At 37.4% G+C, this 23,894-nt stretch overlaps 1 long non-coding RNA gene across 1 annotated transcript in view; it reads right to left on the minus strand.

The window, feature by feature from the left end:
• LOC145683346 (uncharacterized) overlaps positions 1-22,178 on the minus strand; it is a 366,975-nt gene extending 344,797 nt beyond the window's left edge. The window contains exon 1 of the long non-coding RNA XR_014131054.1: positions 22,056-22,178. This is a non-coding gene — a long non-coding RNA (uncharacterized LOC145683346). The remainder of the gene's footprint in view (positions 1-22,055) is intronic.
• Between the last annotated feature and the right edge of the window lie 1,716 nt (positions 22,179-23,894).

Consider the following 23,894-nt stretch of genomic DNA (forward strand, 5'->3'; position numbering starts at 1 on the left):
ACAACTTTGAAAGTGAAGTAGTGTTAAACCACACGTCAATATAAAAGTGTACAAAACTCCCTCACCAGGTGTCAAGAACACAAGAAAGAAAGAAATGCGCGGGGGGAGGGGGAAGCGATACCGTAGTGGAAAATTCAGACTGCATTAGTTCATTGTTGTCAACACTGAGTCTGTATTCCATTCTTTCTTTCTTTTGCATTCTGTTACATTTGATAACAAATATTGATAACCATTTCATGAACAAAACGAAAAAACTTGGAGAATTGTATATATATGTATTAAGATATACATATACTGTACGTTTAAAAAAATATACGTTGGAAATACATTCTATTTTTATACACGTTTCTAATTTACAGAGAGCAATACAAGCGTGTTGTTGACTATTGTAAATATTAATTTTTATGTCTGTGTTTGTAGTAATAAAGCAAATCGTTTTTACCCCAACTCAGGAGATCTGAAAGTATTACTATCAGGTGCAATAAACAGTGCACACAGTATACATACAAATATATTTATTTCTCTAGAAAGAACAAAGCGATTTTTACGAAACTTTTAGGGTTTATTAAATATAAATCAAGGTATACTTAGGTATAATTTTTGTGTTACTATATGTAAGGGGACAGGAGCTAGGGGAATAAAATATCTGAAAAAAGGAAATTTTTAGGGAATTTCCCGAAAATCCCTCTGTTACGGGAAAACTGTACGTGATGGAGAGAAACCGAGTGCATATTCGAATTCAGCGCAAAAAGTTCCTTTAAGATCAGGTGATTTTTCTCATGTAACAAACAAAAAGTTTAAATTTGTTAACTAGTGTTATCAAAGATAAGAATAAAAGTAACAAAAATAAATGTACATTGATAATTTACCAGCGTACAATTTTAAGATGTTACAATATGCGCTTTGACATCGATCAGTATAACCCCGCTTCAGATCTTATGTTGCTACAACACGAAATTAACCCACACTTAGAAAAAGATAGTGTTTTGCTGAAGCTGGAAATCTCTGAAGCTGGAACGTAATTCAATTATGTATGTAGTATATATAATTTTCACCAGTGTCTTATTCATAGGTCACATTACCATATACAACCAAACAATTGTAAAGTTATTGCTTTTACAGTTTATTAAGACAGTAATTGTTTTCCAGTCTAAATTTAGGAAATTAAAGCCGATAACTACTTACACAAAATTAGCGCTGTCAAAAATTCAGATTCACAAAATCCTGATTTAGAATTTCAACTGAAACCGAAATCCGAATGACCCATAATAAAATGTCAGAAACCGAAATTAGAATTTCGGATAATGAAATGTCAAGAACCGAAAACGGACTTCGGATAATGAAATGATGAAAGCGGAAATCCGAATTTCGTGTAATGAAATACTAAAATCTGGATATATGCATGTTGGGCAGCATTAGACAAAATCTTATGAAAAACAATTCCAAATTGTATTACATAAAGACAAAGAAAACATCGTATATTTGGGTATATAGTAAATGGTATCTTAATCTATCTCAAATTAGTTGGCACAAGTACAATGTCCATTATAAATAACATTTAAAGAACTAAAAAAAAAAAGAGAGAGAGAGAAATTGCACTAATTACTAAAAGTATTTGTCACAAATATCACATTAGTGAAGATAACCCTGACAAAAGAAGCAGGAAAATCACTTTTCGAAAAGTTTAATAGCCCATATTTCGGAAACTATAATAGCCCAAACAATAAAAGTTGCTGACCCAATCAGCCCAAACGAAGTACTATCCAGCCCAATAAAAATCTCGTCTGGCCCAATCACTTGGGGGCTAACGTGAAGTTGGCCCCCCAAACTTTGTGAAGCTCTAATTCTGTTTCGAAAACAGCCTAAATCTTGAAACTTCCTAAACTGCTAGTCGACACAAAGTACTGTAAATTCCAATAAACATGTTTGTCAGAAATATATTAGTGAAGTTGGCCCCGACAAAAGAAGCAGGAAAATCACTTTTCAAAAAGTTTAATAGCCCATATTTCGGAAACTATAATAGCCCAAACGCTAAAAGTTGCTGACCCAATCAGCCCAAACGAAGTACTACCCAGCCCAATAAAAATCTCGTTTGGCCCAAACACTTGGAGGGCTAACGTGAAGTTGGCCCCTCAAACTTTGTGAGGCTGTAACTTTGTTTCCAGAGTAGCCCAAACGCTAAAAGTTGCTAGCCCAAACAGCCCAAATGAAGTACTTTCTGGCCCAATAAATATCTCGTGTAGCCCAAACTTTTGGGGGGCCAACTTCACACAGGCGTCGTCCACTAGAATTTTAGGATTCACTCCGTGCGGTGTGTCGTCAATACCTGAACTAGTATATGTCTTTCTAGGTGTTCGTGTTGGTTTATCGCTCGGACCAACACTTGGTATTTCAGTATCATTTCTAGTCGGTATAAGACTAGACGAATCAGCGGTATTAACTCACAGACTTACTTCATGTGTCAAGATATTTGGTAGAGGAGTCTTTTTCCTACGGCCTAATTGAGGGGGAAATTCACATGCACTTTCACTTTATTGCATTCAATATAATAATAATTTTCCATTGATCCAATACATAATGGGGCTTGCCTGTGGTTATCTTACGACAATGGGATTGTCATAAATCTAGGTCTTTCTCTTGTATTTTATGTGCAAAGCTCATGTTTTGATTTATACACTTAGTTTTTCTAAGCAGTGGCCTCATAAACCAACACAGTATGTATTCAACCTATTTTACTCTTATATAGAAAGAATTTAATCACTTAAAGCCACTGCCCTGGGAAATGCTACGTCAATTTTAACTATTAATATTATTATTATTTGATTCTCTTTCTTTTTAACTTCATTTGAACTTCCCTTTCTTTATATTTTCCCCTTATTTTTAAAAGAACAAAACGGAAAGTCACTAGATAGCTGTTTATTTAAATTAGATATTTAGTTTTTCGCTTATGATATATATATTTTTAGAACTCTCTTCTCTCCCATTGGGGATTGCTTAAATTCAACCATTGGATCATGTGCTTGTAAGTTTTTCTTTCATAGCATGGCAGCAGTAAGCGTTTTAGGCAGTTATCACAGCCAGACGAATCGAGCGTTCTCCCCAACTATAGGGGGCCTCTGCTGTTCAAGCGATAAGATACCTCTAACCCTTAAGCTTGCATGAGAAAGGATTTCAGGCAGTTTTAACTGGCAAGATGGATCGAATATTCACCCCAACTATAGATGGGGATTCTGCTGCACAAGTGACAAAATGGCTGTGGTCTCCCCAGAAGCTAGCAAAGCAAAAGCACTCTTAGGATTAGCAAGTACATGACACAGACTTGAACTGTATGTTAACACGCGCCTCTCGGTTTACATTTGCTTCATTACACAAATGAAACATCGTGAGGCAGACCGAGTCTTACTCTGTGAAAACAACAAAATATCCACTAAATTATAATAGCATAAAGCGAGATAAGTTGAGAATAGATAATTTCGTCCACACTCCACTACTTGTGTGACGTTAAGTTGCTTTGCTAAATTAAAGAGGGCATTTCCATATTTAATTTTATTACACTAGTTAACAAAGGTTTTCTTACATAAAAGGAAATACCTGTTCTCAAAAGGAACGTTTTGCGCTGAATTCGAATATGCACTCGATTTTTCTCCATCACGTACGATTTTCCCGTAACAGAGGGATTTTCGGGAAAATCCCTCAAAAATTTCCCTTTTCGTTTATTTTACACCCCAAGATCTTGTCCCCTTGAATATACTAACATAGAAATTATACCTAAGTATACTTTGATTCATATTCAACAAACCCTCCAAGTTTCGTAATAATCGCTTTATTCTTTCTAGAGAAATAAATATGTTTGTATGTATACTGTGTGTACTGTTTATTGCACCTTATAGTAATGCTTTCAGATCTCTTAAGTTGAGGTAAAACGTTTTCCTTTATTACCACAAACACATATATAAAATATAATACAATATAATTTACAAGTGTGACAATTTACAATAAACAATAATACAAATGTACCTCAAGGTCATGAAAAGACAATCAAAACTATCACAATATATGAAACTTCCATTGAGTTACAAAAACGTACACTACTTCCTTCTTTTGTAAGAAATGTTGCATTCTCTAACAAGACCCCAACAATAGTCAACCATCATTGAAGGATCCCATCGTCCCTGGTACCTTTTCTCCATTGCCATTATATCTTGGTGGAATCTTTTCCCCTGTTCGTCGCTGAGAGCACCTAGGTTAGCAGGAAAGAAGCTGAGGTGGGAGTGCAAAAAGTGGATTTTTAAAGACATCCTACAACCCAACTCTTTGTATTTCTGTATCATGTCCTGTACGATTTCTGTGTAACTCTCAGCTTTGTTATTGACCAGAAAGTTGCGCACAACACACTTAAATGCTGTCCAGGCAGCTAGCTCAGCACTGTTTAACTTGCTGTCAAAGCTATCACCAAGCATTAATTTCCTAATTTGGGGACCAATAAACACTCCCGCTGAAATCTTAGCATCACTTAGGTTAGGGAACTTACCAGATGTGTCCATGGCTTTGACAAAATTTTTCATAAGTCCTAACTTGATATGAATTGGCGGTAGTAATAACTTATTAGGATCTACCAAAGGAGCGTATTTGACGTTGCATTCTCCAGGTACGTAATTCACTCTAGGTTTCCATTCCTTCACTTCATAATGTTTGTCATCAGCTCGGCTATCCCATAAACATAAAAAACATTGGTGCTTCGTGTAACCGCACTGCAGTCCTAATAAAATACCAACTACCTTGACATCACAACATATTTGCCAACAATGGTCCTTGTAATTTATAAGATTTAACAAAGTTGACATGGTGTCATAGGATTCCTTAATCTTCACTGAGTGCGCAAGTGGTATAGAAGGTTTTTTATTTCCATTATGTAAAAGGACAGCTTTCAGGCTGACCTTTGACGCGTCGATAAATAACCTCCATTCTTCTGGAACGTAAGGAATTTCTAGCTCCGCCATCAACCCATTTATATCCGTACATACGCACACATTATCTTGCATTGAGAAATAGCTTGAAAATTGAACATGCCTTTTCCTGTACACTGATATGTTCGTTTCTGCATCCTATAAGTTCCACTGCTGGAGCCTTGATCCCAGAAGTTCCGCCTCTTGTTTTGTCAGGTGCAAATCACGGACTAGGTCATTAAGTTCACATTGCCGGATGATATGTGGCTCGCGAACACAGTCAGGGATGAACGTTGGATCCTTGGATGTACATGTTGATGTCGATGGTTCATCAAGGTCATGATCATCATCAGAGTCTTTTGGCCATATCTCTTCCCAGTTGGTAGAGGGCTCGGGAAGTGGAAGTTCATTCCCGTGCGGAATAGGTCTAATTGCGGATTTAACGTTGGGATAACGTATTGTGTATTTGCTTTTCTTACAATGTCTCTTAACTACTGTGAGACCAAAATAACAATCATCCAGATGGTTAGTGGGTTCTCTCCACACCATTGGTACAGCAAATTTCATGAACCTCCGTTTCCCTTTGGCCCATGCAAGTAAAGTGACGTAGCACGACGCACAAATTATGTTGGGTGCCCAAGTTTTGTCCTGATCTCCCACACGACATCCGAAATATATATAATATGCTAGTTTCACCGATGGCGTAATGGATCTACACTGTCCTTTAACTACAAACTGGCCACACACATAACAAAAACTATTTGGTGAGTTAACACACGAACGCCGTCCTCTTGACGTCATTGTACTGATCACAAACTAAACTTCTGGTCTTAGTTGGGTATAATGCCGTTAAGATCAAACATGAAAGCACTCTTAGCAGCAAAGACAACTTTGAAAGTGAAGTAGTGTTAAACCACACGTCAATATAAAAGTGTACAAAACTCCCTCACCAGGTGTCAAGAACACAAGAAAGAAAGAAATGCGCGGGGGGAGGGGGAAGCGATACCGTAGTGGAAAATTCAGACTGCATTAGTTCATTGTTGTCAACACTGAGTCTGTATTCCATTCTTTCTTTCTTTTGCATTCTGTTACATTTGATAACAAATATTGATAACCATTTCATGAACAAAACGAAAAAACTTGGAGAATTGTATATATATGTATTAAGATATACATATACTGTACGTTTAAAAAAATATACGTTGGAAATACATTCTATTTTTATACACGTTTCTAATTTACAGAGAGGAATACAAGCGTGTTGTTGACTATTGTAAATATTAATTTTTATGTCTGTGTTTGTAGTAATAAAGCAAATCGTTTTTACCCCAACTCAGGAGATCTGAAAGTATTACTATCAGGTGCAATAAACAGTGCACACAGTATACATACAAATATATTTATTTCTCTAGAAAGAACAAAGCGATTTTTACGAAACTTTTAGGGTTTATTAAATATAAATCAAGGTATACTTAGGTATAATTTCTGTGTTACTATATGTAAGGGGACAGGAGCTAGGGGAATAAAATATCTGAAAAAAGGAAATTTTTAGGGAATTTCCCGAAAATCCCTCTGTTACGGGAAAACTGTACGTGATGGAGAGAAACCGAGTGCATATTCGAATTCAGCGCAAAAAGTTCCTTTAAGATCAGGTGATTTTTCTCATGTAACAAACAAAAAGTTTAAATTTGTTAACTAGTGTTATCAAAGATAAGAATAAAAGTAACAAAAATAAATGTACATTGATAATTTACCAGCGTACAATTTTAAGATGTTACAATATGCGCTTTGACATCGATCAGTATAACCCCGCTTCAGATCTTATGTTGCTACAACACGAAATTAACCCACACTTAGAAAAAGATAGTGTTTTGAGTATTTGTACCAATAACTTGCATTGGAGGAGTAAAAAAGACTATTCCGATGAGAAGGTTTGGTTTCATTAGGAAGTCACGGCCTAATTCCTCAAGTGAACAAATTCCAAAGAGTTAAGATGATTGTTGCCGAGAGAAACAAAGAAAAATTTCATCTTACATACCTGAAATTTAATGAGCTCTGGGAGGTTCGTCGCTTATAAAGCAAGGTCGTTTGAGGCATTTCTTCCAGCTTTTGTCGCAGCTCGAGAAATGATGTAACGAGCTAGACGAGAATTGAAGAATTTGTCACGCACATGTCCAATAGTGATCAAGACTTTTAGTTTCTGAGTTTTCCCCTATTATGCTGGGGAAGATTCATTTCGTTTACATTGATTAATACATTTTTTATGTTTGAGTTTTTTTTTCAAATAAATAATGTTTTTATTCATCAACGCTGAAGTGATTCCCAATAGCCTAGAACCACTAGCCATTAGTGGGTTAATCAAAGATGTCACTAATACATGCGTGTGGTTCGGCATCAAGGAGACATTCGTTTGATAATAGAAAAACGTGGAACGAGTGTCCAAATATTTTGAGATCGGCTTAGGACTTAGAGACCAAATCTGTATAACAATTATTGAATATATATATATATATATATATATATATATATATATATATATATATATATATATATATATATATATATATATATATATACAGAAACCGTGAAATGGCCATCAGGGTACATTTGTATTTCAATAGTGTTCAATGCGTTCGTAACCGATTGCTCTCGTACATGCTCTCAACAAAATAATAATGTATACTATAATTTAAAGGTGGTTTAAATTATTGAAAGCAATGTCAGCAGTGATCATGCATTTTAAAGCCAGCCATCGGAAGTGTTATGAACCTCATATTTCATTGTTTGCGCAAATCTGAATATCTTGTATAGCGACGTGTTTCTTTGCAATATAGTACACGTTTATCGCCTATTCATTTGTGTGGAGAAGAGAAAAGTTACTTGAAATCTCTGAAGCTGGAAACTCCTTAATAAATATACAGTAATCACTTCATTATAAAAATAACTTTGCTGAAAGTATTTATTAAAATTATGCTCTCAATGAAAATCCACTAACGCAATTTCGAATTAATGATTCGTGTGTTAAATTATTATTATTTAACTTCGTTGTGGAATACGCTTTAAGGAAAATCAGTTGAACTGTACTCAGTTGAACGTTATTCAGTTGAACGGTATTCACCTGGTTAGGGGATATGCTGATGATGTAAATTTAATAGGGGATGATAGGAGAACAATAGAAAGAAATGCAGAGATCTTATTAAATACTTGCAGGGACATAGATTTAGAAGTAAATGCAGAGAAAGCTAAATACATGGAAGTGCGTCGGGACCGGAATACAGCAAATTTTGGATGCGTTAAAATATTAAATGATGCTTTTGATAAAGTGGATAGTTTCAAGAATCTAGGATCAATATTAACAGACGAAAAACATATTCAAAGAGAAATGAAATGTCGAAGAAAAGCAGGGAATTCGTGTTACTATTCGGTTCAAAATCTCTTGTCGTAGCGAATTCTGTCGAGGAATTTGAAGCTTAAAATACACGAAACGATAATCATGCTTATTGTTTTGTATGGCTGCGAAACATGGTCACTTACTCTGAGGGAAGAACATAGACTTAAAGTATTTGAGAAGAAGGTTCTGAGACGAATATTCGGACCAAAGGGTAACAAGAATGGGGAATGGCGGAAACTTCATAACGAGGAACTGCATAATTTACATGGTTTATCCAACATTGTTAGGGTTGTCAAGTCTAGGAGGCTCAGGTAGACGGGTCATGCATCTAGAATGGAAGAAAGTAAAAACGCTTTCAAAGTCTTGACTGGAAGACCAATCGGAAAACGACCATTAGGGAGACTTAGGCGCAAATGGGAGGACAATATTAAGATGGATCTCGCAGAGATTGGAATACAAAGTAGAAACTGGATGCAGTTAGCTAAGGATAGAAGTCATTGGAGAGCTTTTGTGAACGCGGAATTGAACCTCCGGGTTACATAGGCCATAGAGCTAGTTAGTTTTAGCTAGATTCATGTGTGGTCCATGTGCAAGTCCGTTTAGACTGATAGCCTTCACTCTATTCAAAATTTGTGTTACCGTTCATCTACAACATTGAAAAAAAAAACTAATTAATCGTTTTAGCTTTCCACTCATTAATATACCAAACATTTCATTATTTTTTTGAGAATAATAACTTTTAAAGTTTGTGGGTACCTTAAGTAACACTTGTATGGATGCAATAAATGCCAGTTGATATATTGTTAATATTACAATATTACTAGCTTTAAATTGTTACAACAATATCGTAAAACGCATATAATTGTAATTTATAGAAAGAAATAAGAAAATAAATAAATAAGAACGAGTAAAAGGGGAATAATCGGACAAAAACGCAACTATTCCAAATTAATTATCATTACATAGAAAATATTACTTTTCTTACTTCATTAAATCGGCCTTCAGCATTAGCCGAGAAACAGAAACGCGGACAGAGCAGAGGATTAAAAAATCAACGAAACTGCAAACCCAAGGTAGAAATGCATTGAGGAGGAAGGAAAGGCATTCGATTTGCTGAGGTATGGATGCTTCATCGCTGGAAGACTGCCATACGAAGCTACAAATAGGAACAATCTTTTTGCCTCCAAAACTCTGTCGCGCAATATCTCCGTGTGCGAGCCCATCCTATTTGCTTAACTACATAACCGAAAAACAAATTTAATACGAGGAAGAAAATATTCAATATTAAAGAAGATTGCTTTACAATCCTTTGGATCCTTCATAATACCTAGAAGATACCCCTGACGTCCTCCCAAAAAGAGGGAAGTCACCGAAAACACCTCCCTCACAGAAGAGAAGGGAAAAGACAACTGCTAGGCGACTACGATGCTGGGACCCCGACTCCTTATTGGTTACCGCACAGGATTGATCTTCTAGCACTTTTGATGGCCAATGAATTAGAGGACTTTCAATTCATCTTTATGAAATAATAAGTGCCACCAAACAACTTCTACAAACTGTGTAGTAGTGAAGTGTTTGTGTGAGTGTTAGTGCCAAATACTACGAACTGGAATGAAAAATTTTAAGTCGGTAAGTAGTAAGCATTCATTGGCATACATCTGAATATGTTGCACTTTCTGTACACATTACAATACCTCTGCTCTCCTGTGTGAATGTCTATATTAGGCTAAGTGTTGTTTTCAGTCCGACACTAATCAAAATTTTCCTTGAAACTAAATCCCAAATTAGATTAATTTTAGAAACCAAAGATACTCGAATTGAGCCTCACACACTACCTTTGCTATTAATGAATGATTCCTTTTGCTCACTTTTTCCTCCACGAAATTTATGTACCTTTAATTTACTCTAATTATCTCCCTCGTGGAATAAACATGATGATACGTTCTAGATTTGTAGGTATGAAAACCTGATCCGGAAAAGAGTGTTAGTGTGCGCTGTGCCTCTGAGCCCAGGTAAGCCTCAGTAGCATACGCACACAACCCTGTGCCGAAATCCGCTCTCACCCTAGAGGTCATGAGGACACACAACGTGGTGCCGAAACCCGCTCTCACTCTGCTGATCCTGAGCAGACACAACGTGGTACCGAAATCCTCTCCTCATGCCCACATATCACCTGATGTCAAAAACATCGTACCGACTCAAAGCAGCGGCCCTCCACACTCGATGTTACAACCCGATTCTTTCGACAGGGATCGAACACAGGCTTTTAGGCGTAATATCTGTGATTGTGTCCATAAATGCACACTCTGTTGACGTTCTAAGATTTTATCACACAGTACCCTTACTCCTTTTGATAGTGTACTCATACGAAGATAAGCATCGTATGCCAGTCTCTTCATGGGTCATTGTCCGCATGTCGGCAGACTCTAAGCAATCCCTTGGTGGTTTACTGGACGATATCCACTTGCTGGCGATAATAAATCATAAGCAACTAAAGAAAAACGCCAAGGAGCTCAGAGAGGCATTTGCTCTTCGTTTGCGCACTAGAACGATTTTTAGGCAGCCCTTTTCTTCCTCATCGTCATCCGACATGACAGACCGAAATAATGGTGTAAATACTGGGAACGTGTTGAACCAGAACGTGGCTCCCCTAAGTAATAAAAAAAACACCAAACCCACCTCCAACCCCACCTCCAACCGGTCGTACATTTTCACAATGCAGCTTTACGCTATCCGACTTTTGATGCGGGTAAAGATGAAATTCAGGATTTTTTTAAAGAAATGGAAGATGCTATTTTACTCAGCAACATTACCCCAAACCAGGCGAAACATGTAGTAGTGTCAGTCATGTTTTACAGTTAAAGGTAGACGTCAACTTCGCATTCTCATGAAGCGAAATAACTTGGAAAATGCTACCTATACTGAATTCAAAGATGGTGTCATCGAAGCTTTCAAACGCGCGTAAGAGACAAACTTTCTATGTTTGAACGACTGCATGATAGAGTAAAAGGTGAAACCGAATCAGTCCGTAACTATGTTTTAGGGTAATTTAATGATTCTTTTGGATAAATTCGATAATTTGTCTAATGAAGAACAATGTTATTCATTAAAAACGGCCTTTTGCCTTACTACTTGGACAGGATTGGTTTTCATACCTTTGACGACCCAGACGAAATTTGGAGGTTCTAATACAAATTGAACTAAAGAACAATCGTTTAGAGTGCAGCCAGGCCAAAACATTGAAAGATGAAGTCAAAGCGGCAGTGCAAAACGAGCTGTCGTCTTTAAACACAAACTCTTTTACAGAGTCTATTCACACTTTTGTAGACACGAATCCCACACCCACCAATACAACTAATCCTCCACTAAACAACAACCATCGTAAAAATAAATTTAAATAGAAATGCAAGCCTAACCATGGTGTTCCATCTTCGAATGCTTCAAAGCACGCATCACCTTCCAATCAGGGAAAAATGTAGGACCTAACGGCCAAACTCGATAAATTGCAGAGAGACTTAGAAGGCTTAACTCTGTCAGTAGCCTCAACCACGGCTTCCAATAAAACTACACGTTCTGTGAAAACTGTAGAACAGGAAGGTCAATTTAGAGGTAAACCTAGGAAATTTGGTAAAGGTAGACACAAACGGTATCCTTTTTATCCCATACTCTTTAATGAAATTCCTATTGCCCTCCAAGATGAAGTCCGTGATTAAATTAATCAATTCTTGGACGTCAAATTTGTGTAAAGATCGAATAGCCCATACAAATCGCCACTCATGTTTCTTCGCAAACCCTCAGGAGTGATTCGAAAAGTCATTGATATCCGGGAAATTAACAAGTCAATTGTATTTCAAAGCATGCAACTTCCTCTTATCCAGGACATTGTTAAGAAACTTAGTGGTCATAAATTTCTGACATGTTTCGATGTCACCAATGTCTATTTCCATTTGGACCTTCAGCCTTCGTGCAAAAAATATATTGCCTTTGCTATTCCTAACCTTGGAGTTTTTGAATATTCTAAACTTCCTCAAGGTCTAAACGTATCTCCAGCCTTCTATAATAAATTTATGAGTATCGTTTTATAGAATTTGGAACCTTAATCCCTCGAATACTATTTCAGTGATATTGTGTATTCAAGCGATTCGGAACAACAAGCCTTAGTGACATTGGAAAAGTTGTTTAGACGTTTTCGCGTTACTGGATTTCGTTGCAGTGTTTCCAAATTTAAATACCTTATCGATCAGTTAGATATATTAGGCTATATTATCTCTCAAGACGGACATAGAATTAGTGAGAAATTGATAAATGCGGTCAAAACATATCAACCACCTAAAAGCACCCGCCAAATTGAACAATTCTTAAACTAGCCAATTACATCGTAGAGGAATACGGGATTATGCCAAATATGTAGCCCCTTTACGTTCTCTTCAACGTACAGGTAGTAAATTCCAGTGGTCCCGGAAATGCAGTCCGCCTTTGAAACCCTCAAAGAAAAATTGGTCTCTTCCGAAAGCCCTATAATAGAAATAGACCTCTTTGGGTATATACGAGCAAGTCTGAGACTTGTTTCGACAAGATTCCCTTACAAAAAGAAAGCGAGAACGACACTGAATTTTACCCAGTAGCCTACTTCTCATGTTTGTTAACACCTAATGAACTGAAGTTGTCTATTCTCCGTAAAGAGCTTTTATCCATCATTGCAACTTTTAAGGCATTTAAGTTCTATTTGCTAGGTAGGAAATTTACTCTTTGTTTTGACAATAAGAGTTTGACTTACTTACAAACTGCAAAAGAACTGAATTCAAAACTTTTACGCTAGTACATGACTATGAGTGAATTTCAGTTTGATGTTAAATTTATTAAAAGTAAGAACAATTTCGCAGACCCCCCCTCACGTTACACTATCCGCCCACGCGATACCGAAGATGTCTCATTTGAACGTCTTGCAACAGAATATTGCTTTGTGTCGAAAACAAAGAAAACAAAAGGCATCCCAGGTTTTAAGTTTTTGGATCTTGTAGATGTCGTAACAGCGCAGAAAAACTATTCATATTTTTTGCTCCGCTGTACAAATTGGCGAACGACGATGAACCGCCTCGTAATCCAAGCGAAGCAAGAACGCTGCGAAGCTTCAAAGTTCTTGATAACAAGCTTTACAAGATTGTTCGCTACACTAATAGTGAAATATACCTGTTATGTATTCCCGAGAGCCTCAGAGAAGAAGTGTTTCATCTCATGCACACGCTTCCTGAACTTGGCAATCATGGTTGACAACAGAAAACATATGCGTTGAGCCACTCTCGTATCTTTTTTCCGAACATGCGTGAATATCTAAGGGAAAATGTTCGGCTTTGTGAGTCTTGTTCGTTACACGTGTTGCTTATTTTGGATGAGATAGTTATATTACCAATCACAAAACACGGGAATACATCTTAATTGCTTCTGACCTGACCACCAGATATTTGATTGCTATCCTCATCCCTGATGTGAAAACAAACACAATCACAGAAGCGCTTAAAACACACGTATTTCTAGTATAGGGTATCCTCGCGTGTTAAAACCTGAAAAATTGCCTAGCCACTCAAGCAAAATCTTCAAGAAATTTGCTGAAAAATACTCTATCTAAACAGAGTATGCTACTACACAAAACCATAACAGTATTGGCTTATATGAGAAATATTGTGACATTTTACAATCATCCATTAGACATTACATAAATAAAGATCACGATGATTGGGATGAGATATTACCCGCTATCACATTTGCTGTTAACACGTCTGTTAATTCCAATACTGGAGATAGCGCGTATAGACTTCTTTTCGGGCCATTTCCATAGAACGGCATTTGATGTCAAATTCGACACTTGCACCGACCCCGAAGTCTATACCAAACGTCTCAGGCTATTACAACAAATTCGAGACGATGCGCAAGAGAAACTTAGGAACGTATTCCAGAAAAGACTAGTAAGACATTCCTCATTTTGAGATTTAAAATAAATAATAATAATAATAATATTAAATAAATAAATAGAAGTATACAGTTATCGGATCATCTCCAAGTTCATGAACAATATATCAGAGTGAAAACTTTTTAAAATAGAAGTGACAATATGTTTTGTTTGTAACACGGATGATTTTAGACAAGTGAAAACGAAAACAATTCTAGTTCCAACTTTCAGTTCCGTGAAAGGTATAAATGAAAGTGCAATGAAAGTACTATAAAAACCTTAGACGATTTAGTCAAAGTGTGCGAAGATCTATGAACCACATGCCTCTTAGTAACCACTCTTGCTTCCTCGAGACAGAATCAGTGACTTTGGAAAAGTGTTGTGCAACTTCTGATTGCAATGAACGTTAAACTATTGTAAGTACGCTCTCAAGAACTCTGTTAGTAACTTCAGTGAAAACCACAGGAATTTAAGCTCTCGGTGTTAAGACTGTCTTGTGTACATTTCACATACTTGTAAGGCAAAACTTTTATTTTCATATTTTATTATACTTATATTTTTCTGTTATGATATTGCCATCACTCGTAGATAAGCATCTTTCATACCTCTCACTATGAATTCCACTTCAGACAACAATACCAATAATACTTCTGATACAGTTTCTATCATTGCCGACATATATATTCCAAGTACGCACCCATCAGCGGATTTACTTTTAAAGAATTTTCTCAAGATCGCCTTAGTTAACAATTGGCCAGACTCAAAATGTGTGCACATTTTTCAGAAATCCTTAGCTGGACCCGCTCATTTCTATTTTTCCACCTAGAACCTTTCATCCCAACCTTAGGCAACCATCCAATCAAAATTCTTACGTCAGTTTGATCAAGATCAAGTCCCCCGTTTCCGTATTCACCAATACCGCTCACGCCTTCAGCTCCCCAACGAACCTCTCTCTCATTATGTCTTTTCCAAAAAGCATTTAGCAGACCAAGCTTATACCCAGCTAGACTTGCAGGAATTTTTGTTAGAATGTGTTTCTAATATGTTACCTGAATATATTCCTTGGTTTGGAAGGCCCACAATTTCAGATTATCCCCCCCCCCCCCCCTTAGATGAAGTAACCTTGCTGGAACGGACCAACCACCTGCTTCACAAACGGGAAAAAGAAACAAGGACACATTCCACAACCGCGACCGATACCACAGCGCAGGCTATTTCCGAACTAACAGATCAAATATCTCAACTCCGTCTCCATGTTAATACTCTTTCAAATTTCCAATTATCATATGTCCATTTTGCTCCCTCCCGTTCCCCTTATCCAAGTCCTCATAATTCCTCACCAATTCTCTCAAACCTCCTATCAACACTGCTCTTCGCAGACTCCTCCACATTTTCATTCCACTGCTTCCACCTCTACCTCATGTGCACCTTACGCTATGCACTCAACTTCCCTCCCACATTCCCATACCACCAATCCCAGTACACCCTCCTGCACTAAATGTAACCCACAGCAACATCAATGCTGCCAACACGTTTCTTCAACCCCTTCCCATCCTTCTCATAACTCCACAAACGAACCTTCATCTACAAACAATACCAAACGAAAGAACCCCAAGAAACTGTGGCGCTCCAGTCAGAACAAGCAACCTCCATCCCAGAATGTTTTTACCACACAATCTACCGAAATACCTATTCCTCCCTACCAATTTTATCTTCCTCTTTTGCAGTATCCTCCACCTCCGTTCCCTCCTTCTGGCCCTGGGACCACACAAAACACGCCTAAGAATTCAACAAACGGCCTAAACTAGCGCGGGAGTCACCTCACAGCGCGTTAACCAGTCAATCTTCCTCCCACCTTCCAGTTCATCTCCCACAGTGACTAGCCACGACTATCATACCCTGCCCTTGCAGTTTAAATGTAATTCTCCCTATATACGAGGTACTTACTCAAACAAGGACTTTCCTTTTTGCCTCGATAGTGGTGCAGACGTAGGATTATTCCCATTTGAATTATTGGAGCCAAATGCGCATACTTTCCATCTCCCGTCCTTTCTTCACGGTTTGTCAGAAAAACCCGTCCAATTAAATCGCGCTACTATTCTCAAAATTAACTTTAATGGTCGTAATTAGTCCATTCTTTTTCGGTTAGTTCAGGCTCATAATCCGGTAGTTATAGGTTCTCACTTTTCCCAACAAGACAATGACAACAATATCCTGACTGTTTGGCAAATATATTTTTCTACGAACGAAGATGCGGCACGCAACAGAGAAAAACGGCTCAAAGAAATTGGTCATCTCATAGATATTAGTAAATTTAAGCTGTCTCCAGACATGAATAAGGAACAACAAGCTCAAATGCGGGAATTACTCTCCGAATATGCCTTTTTTATTTCAGTGGACAAGTGACCATTTCACCAAGATAGTGGCAACATTAGATTTAGAAGACAAAACCCCATTTCAGTGTAACTGTTTTGTCATTCCGCACAAGTTACGCCCCAAAGCGAGAGAGTTAGTTATACAACTTTTGAACCAAGGGATTTTTGGAAAATCGGATTCCCCCTATAAAGACAACATCCTGTTTGTTTTAAAACCGAATTCTAAATCTCTTAGGGCCGTATTTGATTTACGGGTTTTAATGGGAAATGCCGTACTTTAGCCTCTCCATTAGAGGACATACAGGACGTGATAGTTTTGCTTAGTGGTTCCACCTTTTTTACGAGTTTTGATCTTCATTCTACTTTTTATCAGTTATCCCTTCATCCTGATGATCGCCCTGCAACAGTCTTTAGTTTAAGTGACCTCTCTTTGCCTTTCAATCATATGCAACTCACTTCAATTCCACAGGGTTTCAAAAATTCATATTTTTTTTACAACTGATAGTGCAAACTATCTTTCGGGATGTATATACCAATAACATCACCTCGTTCGTAGATGGCATGTATGTCCATGCTCATTCTTTTGACCACATGATGACAGTTTTATGCGCATTTTTTCATACAGCTGCCAAACATTCCTTGCTGTTCAATATCAACAAATCAGTATTTGGTGCTAGACGGATTAAATGCTTAGGTCATATTGTGGAAAATCATACAGTCAAACCTGATTCTGAGAAAGCCGCTGCCCTTGCCAATGCTCCAAAACCAACCACAATCAAAGGGTTAAAAAGTTGGTTAGCTTCGGCTAATTATTTTAGGAAATTTTTCCATCACATTTCTCTCATATTAGCCCCACTTTATGAATGTATTTCGAATGGAAATCGCGAATTGATATGGACACGTGAAAGAGACCGTGCCTTCGACCAGATGAAGCACCTCCTCATTTCCCCACCAGTTCTTGCTTTGTACTCAACAAGGAACATAGAACATATTTTAATGTGCGATTCCTCAGCCCTAGGCGTTGGCGCCATATAGTTACAAAAGACCTTAGCTCTAATGTCATTCTGCCCGTCTGTTATGTTTCTTATACGCATCCAAACACTGTCAACCCACTCCCGATTTTTCATCAGGAATTGTATGCAATTTTCTTTTCGTTTAAGAAATAAAAAAAATACCTTCTGGGAAAACATTTTACTTTGATCACTGACCTCCTCGCTATTAGGAAAACTGTTATCCGAAACAAAAAAATTCTCCGGTGGATCACTTATATCAACACTTTCACTCTGTTTTAACTACAATAGGTGACAACACTGACCTACCAAATCTCCAGCTTCAGGGCCGTTTTTTTGGCAAAATTATTACGATTCTAAACACCAAAAATTAATCAGACCCGGCCTTTCAACGTCTCACAAAACAATACGTTCTTAAGAACAACATCTTATACATAAAAATGCATCGTGCCTCGCAAACCCGTTTGCTTGTCTGTATTCCGGACGCACTAAAAATGCTCTATTTCAGGAATATCACGGTGAACTTACTCATGTAGGATTTAACAAACTTTACTAGATGATACGTTATAAATTTTACGTACCACGCTTGGTTAGCGAGTGAAATCTTGCAAACATTGTGCAATTTTCAAACGCAATTATTTGCCCAACAACCCCAACACACAGCGTTTTCCCGAATCTCCCCTATTTTCGGTTTATAGCTTGAACTTAGCATTAAAATTCATAGCCAATGACCCAGAGAAATACCAATATTTCTATGCCTCAACCGAACATTACACAACCTAACACTACCCCAAATGCTGACAATTTCATTCCCTTCTTTACCATTCAAATAATCATTCCCTTTGGCGTTCCATCCTCTAATTGTAAAGATCGTCAGTCAAGCCACACTTCCACTTTATCCCTGAGCTTTCTCAAATCACTCAATAATACAGTTAAGTATGGATTACCATATCAGCATTTCACACTAGGAAAAGTTGAACAACGTCTGGGCACATTGCAAACCAGTCTTAAATTTCTGTGTCAATCTAACCCAAAACTCTGGCCAAAATATTTGCCTCACGCCACTTCCGCACTTAACAAGACTCCATTAACATCTTTAGGTTTCTCATCTCATGAGTTGTTATATGGAGTACCTCCTCGCCTACCAATTGATAACTTGCTGCATGTTGAGAAAGTACATCTAGATTTACAGAACCGCCCTTTGGCACTGAAAGACATGCGGGATTTAGTAGAATATAGGAAGCATCAAGCATTTCTTGACTTCAAGAAAAAAAGTCGAATCAAGCAAACTGCTTACAGAGTTTCTACCGGACTCTGAAGTTAAGATTTTGGACACATCCTCTCAGTCTGGTACTTGTAAACCATTGTCCAGAATTTATAAAGGACCTTTTAGGCTCATATATATTGTTTTTCTAAACGTAGTCCTAGTTTACATAGAGGGTAAACCCACACTTATAGGAAAGACTCGTTTGAAACATTACGTACCACCAACAACACCTAATTCAGAGTTCGAAATAAAATATAAGCGTTTTTGAAATCGTCTAAAGTTTTAAGCTAGAAAAACATCCGACTTTGTCTCTCGTTCTGCCATGGACTCATATTTCAAAAGGAGCTTTATTTATTTTAAAATCCCCTGTTAGGTAGGCAACACACTTCACAGTCATTCTTTCTCCCGTGCAATAATTTTCCGGCCGTCCAATGCATTCACTCTCACCTAACGAATCCTTACTTCATATTGAGACATTGGTTCACTTCCCGACATAACACCTGAACCTCCCGTCTCTTTCCCCTCTCTTTCCTCCTTCACGTAAACCGCCACTTAATAATAGAGACCCAGAATTTTCTAAACCCACCCTTTGCTACAGACGCACGAAAACATCCTCTCATCCGCATTCACTTATTTCCTTCCTGTATCTTAATCTTGAACAGCTGGCTCTATTCAAACACTTGAGCGCTCTAAGGATACATGAACGAAATCTGTTGAATACCTCATACAACTCACGCTCAATAGACATTGTTTATATGAGAAACAAACACATCCACCCTTTACTGTTTTCATCTATGCCATAGCATCTTAACACAAAGCGACTAACTTCCATTTTTTCGATTCAAATATACGTCGTGACCCACACCAATGAAATACTATCTCCGCCACTATGTCATTTCCTCTCCTACGACCCCTTTGCCTTCCATACAACATAATCACTCACTAATTCAGTGTAATCATACTGTTTATCTTTAAATTTAGGTGTTTACTTTAGTTTCAACACATCAAAAAAAAAAAAGATTTCTAGGTAATACGTACCAAATTTCTTCTTCTGCACTCTTATAATAACATACTGTTTACACCCTACTCACAGACACAATAAACTTTCACTCTTGAACCTTCCTTCTATTCGCACACAGTTACGGAACAAATATCCAAGAATACACTTTCGCACAGGTCATTTACCCTGAATTCTCCATGATGTATTATGACCTACTTATGCTAGTGGACAAAATAGCCTCTTCATCCCGTTACTCTTCTACCAAAATATTTTGTTTCTGTTCTGGACAACAAGGATGGAACTACACCAGATTATAGGGACCACAATAATAATAATAATAATAATAATAATAATAATAATAATAATAATAACAATTCACTCCTACTTCCATCCCTTTTTTCCTCCTTGGAGTTTATTGTGTTATCCCTTGTTCCACGAGTTGCTGCCTTCGACTCTTGATTAGATTCACTCACACCTTTCTCCTTACATTTTACTTGCAATAAATATTGCCTCTTACAAACAAATTGCACTATTTTCTGTCTATCACCGATTACATTTTTTTCACCCGTTACCTTTGTCAACAGTAATTTTGTGGTGCATACATGGTATCAAACATGTAACATTATTTCTTCTTTTATTTCTCTCTCCATATTGTTTTTCTTTCCTCCTCTTAAAATGCGATATGAAAATAACGTCAAGCCTTGCCTACAAGCTAACAGAGTTACTAATGCACAAGCGTACTTTTACGTCTCTTGAGTTCCTTTAATTGACGTCATACTTCCTGGACCCTTCCTCCACCCGCCCTTTTACAGCGACTTCCAGAATCCAGAGAGATGCAGCCAGCTCTGCCTCCGGCGATTTCCAGGTTCCTGAGGGATGCAGCCAGCCCTGCCTCCAGCGACTTCCAGATTCCAGAGAGATGCAACCAACTCTGCCTCCGGCGATTTAGAAATTCCTGAGGGATGCAGCCAGCCCTGCCTCTAGCGACTTCCAGATTCCAGAGAGATACAGCCAGCCCTGCCTCCGGCAATTTCCAGATTCCTAAGAGATGCAGCCAGCCATGCTCCACAGACTTTCTGTTCCTGAGAGATGCCACCAGCCATGTCTCCAGAGACTTCCGGTTCTTGAGAGATGTAAACATGCATGCCTCCAGGGACTCCCTGTTCCTGAGACATGCACCAGCCATGCCTCCAAAAACTTCCTCTTCCTGAGAGATGCACCAGCCATGCCTCCAGATGCCTAGATTTTACTGTGCTATCGCTTGGTGAAGCAGGTCGCGCGAATTCGCCTTGCACTCTCAATTTAGATCAATTACCAATTGATTTTCCCAATCATCTCCTCCACTCAGACGCATAAACATGCTTTGCCGACCTTCATTCGGGTTTGGGAATACTCGAATGATGAGTTCGGTCGCAACGTGTTCGGTCGCGTACGAACTATCATATGATAAAAACGAAAACACAAAAGAAATGTTACTTTTATTTTTTTTATACTCGTCAACTATATACCGCGAGGGATAATACACTACTTATATTTTAAAATTAAGTACGTACCGCAACCTACTCTCGCGTTAACATCTAAACTTGACACTTGTAAAAAGAAAAATCAGATAATTAAAACACCGGGAGTTTGCTTTCAACTACTCATATTTAGCTATAGAGTAAAATAGTTATATCTTACATGGAATGAGTATCACATTGACTTTCAATGTTTACGTATGTACGAACTGGAACAGAAACAAATATCACATGCTAACAATATGAAATGAAACCGGTACCATTCGCATTAAACACACAGTAAAAGCAAGATTCACATATGAAAACTTGTATGGTACTCCTTTTCTCGATAATACCCTATCTAGCTAAAATGATTATACAAATACATAATTATTCACACAAGGTATTCATACGAGTATAAGCTCTTTACTAGTGGCTGACTTTTTTTATTTCTTTTGTCACTGCTGTTACACGACGGTGAAACTGGCGTACTAATTATAGATAAAAAGAAATAATCACTTTAATTTTGGTCGAACGAGTTGCTCCTGTTAAAAACGTTTTCGGGATAGTTCTAATATGAATTCCTTGCGATGACTTCAAATATACGTATTGAGGCTACTTACAGATACATTCCTTTTGAGGCGTGAGTTTCCTTTCGGTGTGGTCCTAGGATTACTGGGTCCAATTGCAATAAAACTTCTTCTTTAATGTTCCAATTAATGTCGGGCGTGATACTAAACGTGTTAACTTATTACACTTTACTTGTTCAACGCAAAACTTTAACTAATTCCTAGTTAAACAAAAATGCTGTGCCTCACGCTGGACGCGCGATCCTCTCGCCGATTCCTGAATGCTTGGCGCACTTTCTTGTCACCACAATGCACGTGATGAGCAAGTATGCTCTGGACATAACACTGTTTCTGATTGGCTGGTAATTGAAAAATTGTCCAATCATAACTGGACTTAGAAATAACCGGAAGTGTGGCATGATCCAGCACCTTCTCGAATGTTCTAGACAACTACGCGGAAAGAAATTCCAACATTTTTGAGACAAAAGACTATTGTTCTCCACACACACACATTCACAAGAAAAGTCAGTTTGTGGCGTCGAAGAGATGTCATGTACTGTAAAAGCACTTGCATAGTTGCCAACTAAGAAATTTATCACTGAAAATTAATTAAATGTTTAATAAAATATTCGCATTAATTTTCTTGCTTCGAGAGTCGATACCAAATGGCGCCCACAGAGAATTGGCAATATTGCATTGCTAATGTTGCCAAAGGACTCTGGGCCGTTCGTACATGGCCCTTGGTTTTGATAGACCCTGTATATAATTTACTTCAAGTACATAAGCGTAGATGGAAACATCGTATTGTCTTGTTGGAAAGAATATGCCACTGTAACACTATTGAGGAATGGTTCGGGTAAGAATAAAACACCAAGAGTATTTGTTGAAGAAACTATCCCTTTTTGGCACTATCAACGGAGCACTATTGGAGGAGCATTATTTACGAAGCACTATTAACGCCAGTTTGCACTACTTTTGTACGCCTTATCATTATTGTAGTTGTTCTTATTTTTTTAAGTGATAGACCTTTACACCTGTATGTTCAGCCACTTCAGTTTTTTTTGCCACTTTTATATAGTAACAAAATGTCTTCTGTCTTTTAATGTCTTTTATTAATGTATATAATTTTCTTTTATTATCATTGGTTGTCACTCAGTATTTCTAAATATGATTTCTCACAGCATGTTTACGCTTTGAACTTTACACTAACAATCATACATATTTGCAACGTTACAAGAAAATATCACCAGACGTGGGTACAAGGCTCATTTGAGTAAACATTCAGAATTATGTAAAAAGAAATACTTTTCCAACCTAATGAAATATCGCATGACGAAGTGAACTAGACTTTTTTCGGATTGGAAACGTATCGGAGACGGTCAAAATCCAAAAATTAATAATACGATCAACAACGAAGTTGTTAAATCTGTGCATTACTTTACAATATAGAAATTTCGACACTTAATAGCTATGAATAGATTTTGAAAAAAAAACTTTCTTTTTTTCTTCTTTTTTAATAAAAAATATGAATATCTCTTCCAAACATTTCAAAAAATCAATACAACCAAAATGAGAAGTATTCCTAATATCATGCTTTTTATAATTGCAACTTAGTAACATTAAACCTTAAAATCATTTGCTTATTAATTCGTTTTAATAAGACTCAACAATCTTAAAATTATTCTTCTACAATAGATCTTACTTGCATATCCACTGTCATATGATTCGATATTTGAGGGGATTTTGAAACAAAATTGTTCCTTAAAATGCTTAACTACAATATAATTTCTTAACGACAATTATTAAGGCTACATAACTGTTCATATTTTCTACAATGGGTATTTCGGAAACATCATTTGTAACGCTCTTTTTATTAATATCTTTTCACCCATT

The sequence above is a fragment of the Thermobia domestica genome, chromosome 4 (assembly GCF_964235325.1).
Source record: "Thermobia domestica chromosome 4, izTheDome1.hap1.1, whole genome shotgun sequence".
NCBI classification, from domain to species: Eukaryota; Metazoa; Arthropoda; class Insecta; order Zygentoma; family Lepismatidae; genus Thermobia; species Thermobia domestica.